The sequence below is a fragment of the Urocitellus parryii genome, chromosome 8, assembly GCF_045843805.1.
Source record: "Urocitellus parryii isolate mUroPar1 chromosome 8, mUroPar1.hap1, whole genome shotgun sequence".
Taxonomy (NCBI): Eukaryota; Metazoa; Chordata; class Mammalia; order Rodentia; family Sciuridae; genus Urocitellus; species Urocitellus parryii.
The window spans coordinates 114,555,619-114,568,331 of record NC_135538.1 but is presented as its reverse complement, the minus strand read 5'-3'; positions in this window follow the sequence as shown (position 1 = coordinate 114,568,331).

Genomic DNA, 12,713 nt, shown 5'->3' with positions numbered 1-12,713 from the left:
GAACGCTTGCCTAGCAGGTGTGAGGCACTGGGTTTAATTCTTGGCACCACATTAAAAAAATAAATAAAATATAAAATATTGTGTCCATCTACAGCTGAATTTTTTTTTGTGTGTGTGTGTGTGTGTCTGTGTGTATGATGAATCCAGGTCCTTGTGCATGTGTGAGACAAGCTCATCACTCTACCAACTGAGCTATATCCCCAGCCTTCTGAAAAAAATTTAAAAAAATAAATAAAAATACTAAGTAAAATACTTAAACCTATATTTACTAAATATTTTTTTAAAAATAAACTAAGTAAAATACTTAAACTCTATACTTAGTGAAGACATCTTTCAAAAACAAAGATGAAATGTTTTTTCCAGCCTCCCCTCCAAATCTGAAAGATTTGCATTATAATAAATGTTAAAAGATACCTTTAGGGGCTGAGGCTGTGGCTCAGTGGCAGAGTGCTTACCTCTCACATGGGAGGCCCTGGGTTTAATCCTCAGCACCACATAAAAATAAGTAAACAAAATAAAGATATTGTGTCCATGTATAACTAAAAAAAAAATATATTTAAAAAAAAGATATCTTTAAGCAGAAGGAAAATGATATCAAGTAAAAATATGGATCTATACGAAAGAATGAAGAGCAACAGAAGTGTTAACTATGTAGGTAAATATTTATTTATTTTTTCTTATTTAAATTTTCTAAAAAGATAACTGTTGAAAAGTATCAGTGAGGGCTGGGGTTGTGGCTCAGGCGGTAGCGCCCTCGCCTGGCATGCGTGCAGCCCAGGTTCGATCCTCAGCACCACATACCAACAAAGATGTTGTGTCCGCGGAGAATTAAAAAAAATAATAAATATTAAAAATTCTCTCTCTCTCTCTCTCTCTCTCTCTCTCTCTCTCTCTCCTCTCTCACTCTCTCTTTAAAAAAAAAAAGAAAAGAAAAGTAACAGTGATGTCTTTGGGCTTCTAACATATGAAGAAGTGACATGCATGACAATAGCACAAAAGTTGTGAAGGAAAACATGGAAGTTTACCATTGTAAGGTTTTGTACTATACATGAAATAATGTAATGTCACTTGAAATAGTCTATGAAAGTTAAAGATGTATATCATAGACCCCAAAACAACTGATAAAAGAAACAAGGAGTTATAGTTATTAATCCAACAAAAGGGATAAAATTGAATCACTAAAAATTCTCAAGGAACCAGAAGAAGGCAGAAAAAGAGGGAAAGTGGAACAAAGAACAAAATGATTCAAATTAAAAAATAACAAGACGATGACACAAATCTAACCATATCAACAATCATGTTAAATGTCAATGGTCTAAATTTCATAACTAAAAGTTAGAGATTTTCAAACAAGGAAAAGAAGCAAGACCTAATTATATGCTACCTACAAGGAATCCATATTAAATATAAAAACACAAATAGGATGAAATCAAAGGATTGAACACAATATACTGTGCTAACACTGTTCAAAAGAACTGAGGAATGTCAACTTTATTAGATAAAGTAAATCTCCGAGCAAAAACATGACCATGAACAAAGATGGTAATTTCATAGTGAATATATGGGTCTAATTCATCAAGACACAATTATGCTAAATATTAAGCATCTAAAAACATAGCACCAGAACATGTAAAACTTACACATCTGCACTTCAAAGGAATCAAGTATGTTTTGTCTCCATAACGGGATTAAATTAGAAATGAATAAAAATATCTAGAAAATCTTCAAGTATTTGAAAGCTAAGTACACTTCTAAGAAACCCAGAGGCCAAAGAAGAAATCAAGGTTGAAATCAGAAAGTATTTTGAACTGAATGGAAATACTGCAAAATTTGCAAAATGTAGCTAACGCAATACTTAGGCAAAAATTTATTTATTTTTAATTGTAGATGAACACAATACTTTTTTAAAAAAAATTTATATAGTGCTGAGGATCAAACCTAGCCCCATACATTCTAGACAAGAGCTCTACCATTGAGCCACAATCCCAATCCTTAGATGAAAATTTATTTATTTATTTATTTTTCGGGTACCAGGGATTGAACTCAGGGGCACTCAACCACTGAGCAACATCCCCAGTCCTATTTTGTATTTTATTTAGAGACAGGGTCTCACTGAGTTGCTTAGTGCCTAGCTTTTGCTGAGGCTGGCTTTGAACTCAGCTCCTGAGCTGCTGGGATTACTGCCATCATGTCCAACAGATGGAAATTTATAACACTATATGCCAATATACGAAAGGAAAGAGTCAAATAAATGAATTCAGCTTCTACCTTGAGAATACAAAAGAAGAAAGGAAAATGAAACCCAACCAAATTAAGCAAAGAAATAACAAACATCAGAGAGAAAATAAAAACAGTAAAACCATGAAAGAAAGAAATAAAATTGAAAAATATAGAACCATTGAATAAGTACATGAAAGAATTTTCAACATTGTTAGTCATTAGAAATAAGCAGCTTAAACCCACAATGAGATGTAATTAAATGCCAGTTAAAACATTTCATCAGGAAATGTCTACCATGACAAATATTGAGGATATGGGGAAACTAGAATTTTTATACACTGCTGGTGTAAGGGTCCGGCGGAGCGTCGGAGCGAGAGACCACACAAGAGACCAGCCTCATGCAATTGCAGGGGGGGGAAGTTTTATTGAACCAGCATGCTGGGGCTCAAGGCTCACTCAGGAAGGGAGAGCAGCCCAGAGCCCAGAGCAGAGGTCAAGCAGAGCTTAAGTACACTTTTTGGAGAGGGTGGGGGGCTTTGCATACATCAGAACAAATCATCTTTAGGCGCGGGAAAATTGAACAACAACCCTGAGCCATGATTAGTGCATACATTGGCGGGAACAGATTGGACAGGGGTGATTGGTGCTCCTGAGTGGGGTACACATTCAAACTGATTGGTTTAGGTCCTGCAATGCCTACGTCTGAGCTATTTGGAGCCCTTAGCTAATAAACAACCAGGGAATCAATGGAAATATTTACTGGGCAGTTCAGGTATTGTTCTAACAGCTACAGAGATTACAGGTTCCGGGGGTAGCAGAGGAATTTTAACAATACCTGGCCTATTATTATTATTTTTAGCCCAAGCCTTTCAATTTAGAAACCTTACAATCCCCAGTCTTTTACACTTTAACTCAGACTCTTGCAGCTTAGAATCAGCTTAGAAATTTTACCTTTACACTGGTAGTCATATGAAATGGTACAACTATATGGGAAAATCCTTTTTTGGTGGTGATGGGGGGATACCAGGGGTTGAACTCAGGACACTTGACTACTGAGCAACATCCCCAGCACTATTTTGGATTTTATTTAGAGACAGGATCTCACTGAGTTGCTTAGCGCCTCGGTTTTGCTGAGGCTGACTTTGAACTTGTGATCCTTCTGCCTCAGCTCCCCATCCGTTGGAATTACAGGTATGTGCTGCAGTCTGGCTAGGCACAAAATAACCAAGCCGCCAGGAGGCACCTGTAGGTTCAAAACAGGAAGTCCTTTATTGCTTGAACTCCCGGACCGCCACCCACGTGGCCCTTCCAGGAACCACCAACTGGAAATCCCTCCTCCAGAACTTCCCCAACCAACTGGAACTCTCCAGGAATCCCCGCCAAAGTAGCGGGAGCCCAGGTGGACAGCAGGGGTCTAATATACATTTGAATACATAGCTTAACATAACCATCATCATCTCAATGGCTCGCTGGTGTCACCTCTCAACTACTCCCTTCTGGCAAAAATGCCCTGCATCAATCCCACTAAGCTGTGGCTCTCAGCAGGGTGCACCACCACACCTGGCTGGAAAAATTCTTTTTTTTTTTTTTTTTTTATTTTTTAAAGAGAGAGTGAGAGAGAGGGAGAGAGAGAGAGAATTTTTAATATTTATTTTTTAGTTCTCGGCGGACACAACATCTTTGTTTGTATGTGGTGCTGAGGATCGAACCCAGGCCGCACGCATGCCAGGCGAGCGCGCTACCGCTTGAGCCACATCCCCAGCCCCTGGAAAAAATTCTTAAAATGTTATTCATACACATATCCTATGTATCAGGGCATTCTATTCTGAAGAGAAATGGAAGTGTATATTCGTACAAAGATTTTTGACATTACTGTTCATAGCACCTTTCTTTCTTTCTTTTTTTTTTTTTTTTTAAAGAGAGAGTGAGAGAGGAGAGAGTGAGAGACAGAGAGAATTTTTAATATTTTATTTCTTAGTTCTTGGCGGACACAACATCTTTGTATGTGGTGCTGAGGATCGAACCTGGGCCGCACGCATGCCAGGCGAGCGCGCTACCGCTTGAGCCACATCCCCAGCCCAGCACCTTTATTTCTAATAGCCCCAAATTGGAAACAGGACAAGTTGTCGGTAAGCAGATGAATGGATTAGTTGGTTGTGATATATCTATAAAACACACTACTACCAGCAAGAAAAAGTGATGAATCCTTGATACGTGCAGCAACATGTATGTATCTTAAAATAATTATGCTGACAGAAGTCAGACTATAAACAACTCCTACTGTAAATTCAAATACTAACTCTGTGACCTAGGACAAGGTATTTGTCTGTGCTTTTATTTCTTCATCAGTAAAATGATAAATATCACTTACTTCAGAGAGCTGTCCTGCCAATTAGATGAGCAAGGAAATGACACATAGTATGTAATCAATAGATAATAAGTATTCTGTTTATTACTGTGTTCTTATAAGCATTTCCAAAAGGAATGGAAAAGAAAGAGTCCATTTTTGCTTTTCTAAATAAATTACACTTATATAAAACTCCAAAAAATGAAAATCAGTCGATAGCAACAGAAAGATCAGTGGTTGTTTGAGAATGGAGGTATGTTTGAGGATGGCCAGGAGAGAGGGATTAGAAATGGCCTGAGGAAATTCTGGGGTGTGATGGATATCTTAGTTGTGTTGGTCATGGTAAGAATTTGATGGGTGTATACAAAATATTTCAAAATTTATCAAAGTGGGACTGGCGCTGTGGCTCAGCAGTAGAGCGCTTGTCTCACACGTGTGAGGCCTTGGGTTCCATCCTCAGTACCACATAAATAAAATAAAAAGGTATTGTGCCCACCTACAACTAAGAAAAAAATTTTTAAAAAGTTATCAAAGTGAATACTTGGTATTTTAAAATGTGTCATTCATTATATGCCAAGTATTCTCAATAAAACTATTTAAAATAAAAACTGGCCTAAAGTTCAGAACCAAAAAAAAAAAAAAATCAAAGAAACATACAGAAAACTTCAGATTCCTATTGATATTGGAAATATCCCAAATAGTTTTTTTTTTTTTTTTTTGTGTGTGTGTGTGTGTGGTGCTGGGGATTGAATCTAGGGCTTGTGCAAGCAAGGCAAGCAATCTACCAACTGAGTTATACTTCCAGTCTGTTTTGTTGTTGTTGTTGTTTTTGTTTTGTTTTGTTTTTTGTTAAAGAAAGTTTTTAGGGAATACAATAAACATTTATTGTATACTGGTTATCTGCATGAGAAAAAAGGAATTTTGGATGAAACAGGGCAAGGAGCAAGATTCATTAAGTTTTTGTATTTAAAATTGTATAACTATGTTTACTATTAAAAAAATTTTTATTAAAGCAATAAGTAAAATCCAGTTCAGGTTTAACCACTTCTAGAACAGTTTTTCTTTTCTTTTTTTTTTTTTTTTTTTATATTTATTTTTTAGTTCTCGGCGGACACAACATCTTTGTTTGTATGTGGTGCTGAGGATCGAACCTGGGCCGCACGCATGCCAGGCGAGCGCGCTACCGCTTGAGCCACATCCCCAGCCCCCTAGAACAGTTTTTCTAACCATAGATCTTGAGCAACTTAGAGTCATGAAATCAATACAATGGGATATGACCATTAAAACACACACACACAGCTGGGAGCAGAAACACACATCTGTGATATCAGTGACTCAGGAGGCGGAGGCAGGAGGATTGCAAGTTTTAAGCCAGCCTCAGCCATTTAGCAAGACCCTGTCTCAAAACAAAAACGTATTCAAAAAAGTTTGGGAATGTATCTCAGTGGTAAAGCAAAGTTCAATCCTATTACCAAAAACAACAATGAATCTCCCCCCTACCATTATATACAGTAAAATAGAAAAGAATAGAAAATTCAGAGAATATCAGATAATATGGGGAAAAGTATTATTTCTTTGAACTTTTATCTCAATTATATGTGTGTCTGTCTGTTGTGATGTGAAATGTGGTCTAAAGGAAAAAAAAAAGGTTAAAGACCCTTTTTAGGGAAACCAGGATCTCTCCTCCTTCCTTAGTATTATTTTCTTCTATTAATTTTTTTTAAAGAAAGAGTGAGAGAGGAGAGAGAGAGAATTTTTTTTAATATTTATTTTTTAGTTCTCGGCTGACACAACATCTTTGTTGGTATGTGGTGCTGAGGATCGAACCCGGGCCGCACGCATGCCAGGCGAGCGCGCTACCTCTTGAGCCACATCCCCAGCCCCTCCTTCTATTAATTTTTTAGTTTTACATATTACATTGTATTTTATTCTTCTACCCATCTGTTGTCTTGTTGGAATTGTGGGATACCTCAAGGGCAAAGACCACCTTGAATGTTTGATCCATTCATCCATGGATGAATAAATAAGATGATAAATAAATGGACCATATTTGGGTAGAGAGAGGTTGAGTGGTGAGTCAGACGATTTTTTCACATCCCCTGCCCCACTTCCCCCATCCACGCAGTACTGGGAATTGGGCCCAAGGGTACCTGACCACTGAACTACCAGCCTTTTCAATTTTTTATTTTGCCTCGGCATCTAGCTAAGTTGTCCAGGCTGGCCTTGAACTTGTGATCCTTCTGCCTCAGCCTCCTGAATCACTGGTATTATAAGTGTGCACCACTGTCTCTAGCTGCTGTTTTTCCTTTGATGATGCACACACACAACTTTTTGAAGTCTTTGGCCTGAAGCTGAGGAATCAGCAATGTGTGTTTCATCTTCAAGCTCAGTCAACTCTTAGCAATCTCACATCTGGAAGATAGACGAATCTTCTACAGCTTGAAGGACAATATCCCCTGTAAGGGACCGGCGAAGCGTCGGAGGAAGAGACCACCAAGAGACCACTCATGCAATTGGCAGAAGGGGATTTATTGATCCAGCATGCTGGGGCTCTGTGCCCACTCAAGGAGAGAGAGAGCAGCCCAGAGCCCCGGGCAGGGGTTGAGCAGTGCTTAAGCACACTTTTTGGGGAGGGCAGGGATTTTACACACATCACAGTCTCCTTTAACAAATCACCATACACCAGGGAAAATCAAACAACAATTCTTAGACTTGATTAGTACATTCATTGGCAGGAACAGGGTGGGCTGGGGTGTGATTGGTCACTCCTAAGCGGGGTACACATTCAAACTGATTGGTTTGGGCCTTGAATGCCTACGTGCCAGGCTACACAGGGTCCTAGGTTATTAAACAACCAGAGGGTCAGGGGGAATATTTACTGGGCAGTTCCGGGCATTGTCCTTACAGCTACAGGAATTTAACCCAGGCTTTGCAGTTTAGAAGCAGGTTTACAATGCCTGGTCCTTTACATTTTAACTCAGGCTTTGCAGCTTAGAAACTTTACCTTTTCACCCCCATGGTCTTCTGGCTCAGAGGTTTCACTGAAAAGTCAGCAATAAGCATTACTGCTTCCTGTGTCATTTTCTCTGGCTGCTTTTAAGATTTTCTGTTCATCTTCAGTTTTCAGCAATTTATCTATGACTTTCTCTTTTCTTTTCTTTTTCTTTCTTTCTTTTTTTTTTTTTTTTATCTTCCGTGGGAGCTGCCAAATCTTAAGTCTTTGGGATGCTATCTCTCATGTTTTGGGAAAATTCTCAGTCATGTCTCTGAATAGTGTTTTCCCTATTCTCTTTTGAGAATTTCCATAACACATATATTAGATTATTTGCCTTTGTCCTATAGGTCTTGAACACTTACTTCTTTATTTTTTTTACCCTGTGTACTTCATTTTGAATATTCTCTACACATTGTCTTTGAGTTATCTAATTCTATCTTTTTGTGTGTGTCCATTCTGTTTTTATTTTCTAATATTTATTTATTTATTTACATATTTATTTTTGTGGTGCCGGGGATTAAACCCAGGGCCTTGTGCATACAAGGCAAGCACTCTACCACCTGAGCTATATCCCCAGCCCTCTAATATTTGTATTTTAATTCTAGAATGTCTATTTTTTTAGATTACAATTCTTTTGAAATTATCCATGTTTTCTCTCATTTTGTCCATCTTTTACTCTATTTTCTTTAACATATTTATATTTGTTGTTTTTGAAGTCCTTGACAGATAATTCCCACACCTGAATTATCCATGAGATCCCTTCTACTATTCCTTGTTTCCTGATAATCAGATTTTCCCCCCCTACTTCTTCATATGGATTATGATTGTTTTAAGTGCCGGGGTTCAAACCCAGGTCATTGTGCTTGCTAAGCACATGCTCTAATCCTGAACTGTATCGCTAGACCCCTGTTTTAAAATCATATGCGGAATGTTGTGTAAAAAAATAAACTGAAGTCAATGTTATTTCTGCCCAGAGGAGACACATATTTCTATTAAGCAAATAAAGTAAGGACTGATCATCGATTCTATCAGGAATTGAGTTATGCTCTGACTTTAGTTTATCCTCAGTCCACCTGTTTTCAAATGTGTTAAAGGCAAGACCTGTGTATGCTTATTAAAAGCCCATTCCTTTACTAGGATTTTTTCTTCTAAGCATTTTGAGTCCATGGGAAATTTTACTTTGCCTTTGCAGGCCAATCCTAGTCTTCTGAGTGGCCCTGACATTCAGCCAATGCCTTTATGGGGTCGGCAGTCTGCTTGGCATGACAGCCCAAATGGCAATGCTTGGTTTTTCTTTCCTCTAGCAGAGTACCTCTTTGTAAGGAAAGCCTGGTCCTAAGCATTCACCCACACTCAGCAAATAGACCCCCAAAAAAGGAAGTGACAAGTAATCTCCATTTAAATACAGAAGAGTCTTTTCCCTCTTAACTTTTAGTGTCTTTATTCTTCTTTACCTCCACAATCCTCTGATAGCTTTATAATTCATTTTTTTGACATAGAAGGAGTGACGAATTGTCACTTCCTGCTACATTTTACTCATAAGTAGAAGTTTTTTCATGTTTTTTTCTAGTTAGTTTGTTCAACTAGGATTCATATTAGGCCCACACATTGCATTTGTTCATGTGACTTTTTTTTTTTTAATATACTGGGAATTAAACCTGGAGTACTTTAGCACTGAGCCACACCCCAGCCCTTTTTAATTTTTTGAGACTGGGTCTCTCTAAGTTGCTTAGGGTCTTGCTAAGTTGCAGAGGCTGGCCTCAAACTTGTGATCCTCTGTCCTCAGCTTCCTGAGTTGCTGAAATTACAGGTGTGTGCCAGGTTTCTGTTTTTTTGTTTGTCTTGTTTTTTAAAGAGAAAGAGAGAGAGAGAGAGAGAGAGAGAGAGAGAGAGAGAGAGAGAGAGAATTTTTTTTAATATTTATTTTTTAGTTTTCAGCGGACACAACTTCTTTGTTTGTATGTGGTGCTGAGGATGGAATCCAGGAGCGTGCTACCTCTTGAGCCACATCCCTAGCCCCAGGTTTCTGTTCTTGCGACTAAAAAGCTCAGGGGTCACTCCAGTTGAACTGGGCTAGCAGGGCTGTGCAAAATAACCCCACAAGAGACACAAATACCTTTTTCTTTGGGGTCACTGTGGCAGCTCCTCTGATCTTAAGGGTTTGCAGAAAGAGAGAGAAAGAGAGAGAGAGAGAGAGAGAGAGAGAGAGAGAGAGAGAGAGCGCACACACACGTGCTGACCCCTTTTATTGAGGAGAAGCTATTCAAATGAGGCAAGGGGTCAGGTTTCAGGGGGCTGAGTCTATCTTCATGATGTCCACTGTCAGCAGGTTGACTGACACCTGGGTAGGCCACACCCAAGGGCACCATAAGAGAAGGGGACACATATAAGGGGCACTTCCATGGAAGATTCTACCCTAAACAGGGCAAGGGGTTATATTACAAAGGAACAGGTGAGCATAGCTCCACCCATGGGGCTGTAGCAAGACACACCCATCGAACTCCGACCCTCGAACCCAAGAAGGGTGGGGAAAGCTCTGCCACATTTCTGTGTCTGAGCGCCTCAGTACCCAGCCGGGGAGTGAGACTCAGTCACGTGCAAGGTTGGTCTCCCACAGGTGTGTCCACCATGTCCAGTGTTCATATGACTCCTGAGACTCTTAGTTTATGGTTTCCCCTGCCTCCTTTGTCTTTTTTGTGGTTGTAGTTTTGGTTTTTATCTGATTTGTTGAAGAAATTGGCCCATTTGTCCTGTTGAGTTCTCTGGATGTTGCTGATTGCATCTTCCTAGTATCATTTAACATGTTGCTCTACTCCCTATATTTCCTGTGTTCTGAGAGTTATATCTAGAGGGTTGATAAGACTCCATTTGTTGGCAAGACTTCTTTATAGGTGTTATATACTTCCTTTTCTAACATATATGATAATTCCTACATCTTCTTTTTTATTTAATTTTTTTAAAGAGAGAGAGAGAATTATTTTTTAATATTTATTTTTTAATTTTTGGCGGACACAACACTTTGTTTGTATGTGGTGCTGAGGATCGAACCCAGGCAGCACGCATGCCAGGCGAGCACGCTACCTCTTGAGCCACATCCCCAGCCCCCATTTAATTTTTTTTTGTTTAATTGTAGATGGACACAATACCTCTATGTTATTTATTTTTATGTGGTGCTGAGGATCAAACTGAGTGTGTCACATGTGCTAGGCAAGTGCTATACTGCTGAGCCATAACCCCAGCACAAATGTTCCTTCCTCTCAGTAGCGTTCCTTGACCTATGATATTTTCAACCTGTCCTGTCATCTGTATTTTCCATAAAACTTTGCTTCTAATTATCACCTTTGTATATTCTACTTGAGTAATTTAAAAGACCGTGACACTCCCTCTCTAACGTCTGTCTGTAGTTGGGGAACTCCTCGGTGGTGGAAATCATATCTTCCTGATCTTTTATCCTCATACTGACCATAATGTGGTGGATTAAAAATGGCCAACAATTCTTTTCTTTTTTTATATTTATTTTTTAGTTTTAGATGGACACATTATTTTATATTTATGTGGTGCTGAGGATCAAACCCAGTGCCTCATGCATGCTAGGTGGGCACTCTGCCACTGAGCCACAACCTCAGCCTCCAACAATTGTTTTCTACTCCTCTCTTCAAGAAATGAAGTGTATGGCTTGGGAGGCTGAGGCAGGAGGATCACAAGTTCAAAGCCAGCCTCAGCAATGACAAGGTGCTTAGCAGCTCAGTGAGACCCTGTCTCTAAATAAAACACAAAATAGGGCTGGGATGGGACTCAGTGGCCAAGTGTCCCTGAGTTCAATTCCCTGGTATCCCCCACCAAAAAAAAAAAAAAAAAAAAGGAAGTGAAGTGTATTTCCCCCTTACACTGAATCAAAAAAAAATCTATGTCACTTACTTTGAAGAGTAGAATTTGATAGAAGTGACACTCTGGACACTCTGCCTTGAGTCTGCTGGAGAGACCATGTGGAGAGAAAGAGATGCCTGGCCAGCCTCCAGATCTCCACCATCCCAGCCGAGGTGTCAGGCATGTAAGTAAAACTACATTTGATTTCCAGACTCTCCTAAATCTCCAGATGCTATAACCTCAGTTAAACCCAGAATCGTGAATAAAAACGTGATTATTGTTTTAAGTCACCAAATTTTCTGATGGGTTGTTATGCAGCAATAGATTACTTTGAATTGTAGTATCTAAGATATGGGAGCAGTCTAATAAATATTTGCTGAATTTAATTTTTATTTTGGTACCAGGGATTGAACTCAGGGGCATTCAACCACTGAGCCACATCCCCAGCCCTATTTTGTATTTTATTCGGAGACAGAGTCTCACTGAGTTGCTTAGGGACTCTTTTTTTTGTTTGTTTGTTTGTTTGCTGAGGCTGGCTTTGAACTCATAATCTTCCTGCCTCAGCCTCCTGAGCTGCTGGGATTACAGGCATGCACCACTGTGCCCAGCCTGAATTATATTTATTTATTTATTTTTTATATTTATTTTTTAGTTCTGGGCGGACACAACATCTTTGTTGGTATGTGGTGCTGAGGATCGAACCCAGGCCGCACGCATGCCAGGCGAGCGCGCTACCGCTTGAGCCACATCCCCAGCCCCCTGAATTATATTTAATAATAAGGGAGTAGGTAGGTAATTAGATATCCCTATGACCCCTCTAAGCACTGAGATTGTGTGACCCCAATAGCATTAAAAACCTCCCTCTTTGAATTACTTGCTGTTACCTTTTGGATCTGGGTTGTCCCCCAGAGGTTCATGTGTTGTGGGCTTGGTCTCTAATACAGTGATGTTCAGAGGTGGGGCTCCTGGGAAATGCCTGGGTCATGAGGACTCCCATATCATCAGAGGATTAATATAGCAATAGCTGAATGGACTACTGGGAAGTGGATTGAAGGTAGTGAGTCCTTGGGAGGCTGTCATGTCCTTAGGAATATATTTTGTCCCTGGTTCTTCCTCCTTCCCTCCCGCTCCCTCCCCTTTCCCTATTGCCAGTGAGCTGAGCAGCTTTCCTTGGCCGCTCCCTTCCACCATGATGTTCTGCCTCACCTCAGATCCAAAGCAAAGAAATTGGCCAAGCATGGACTGAAACCATGAGTTGAATTAACCTTTCCTCTAAGTTGTTTA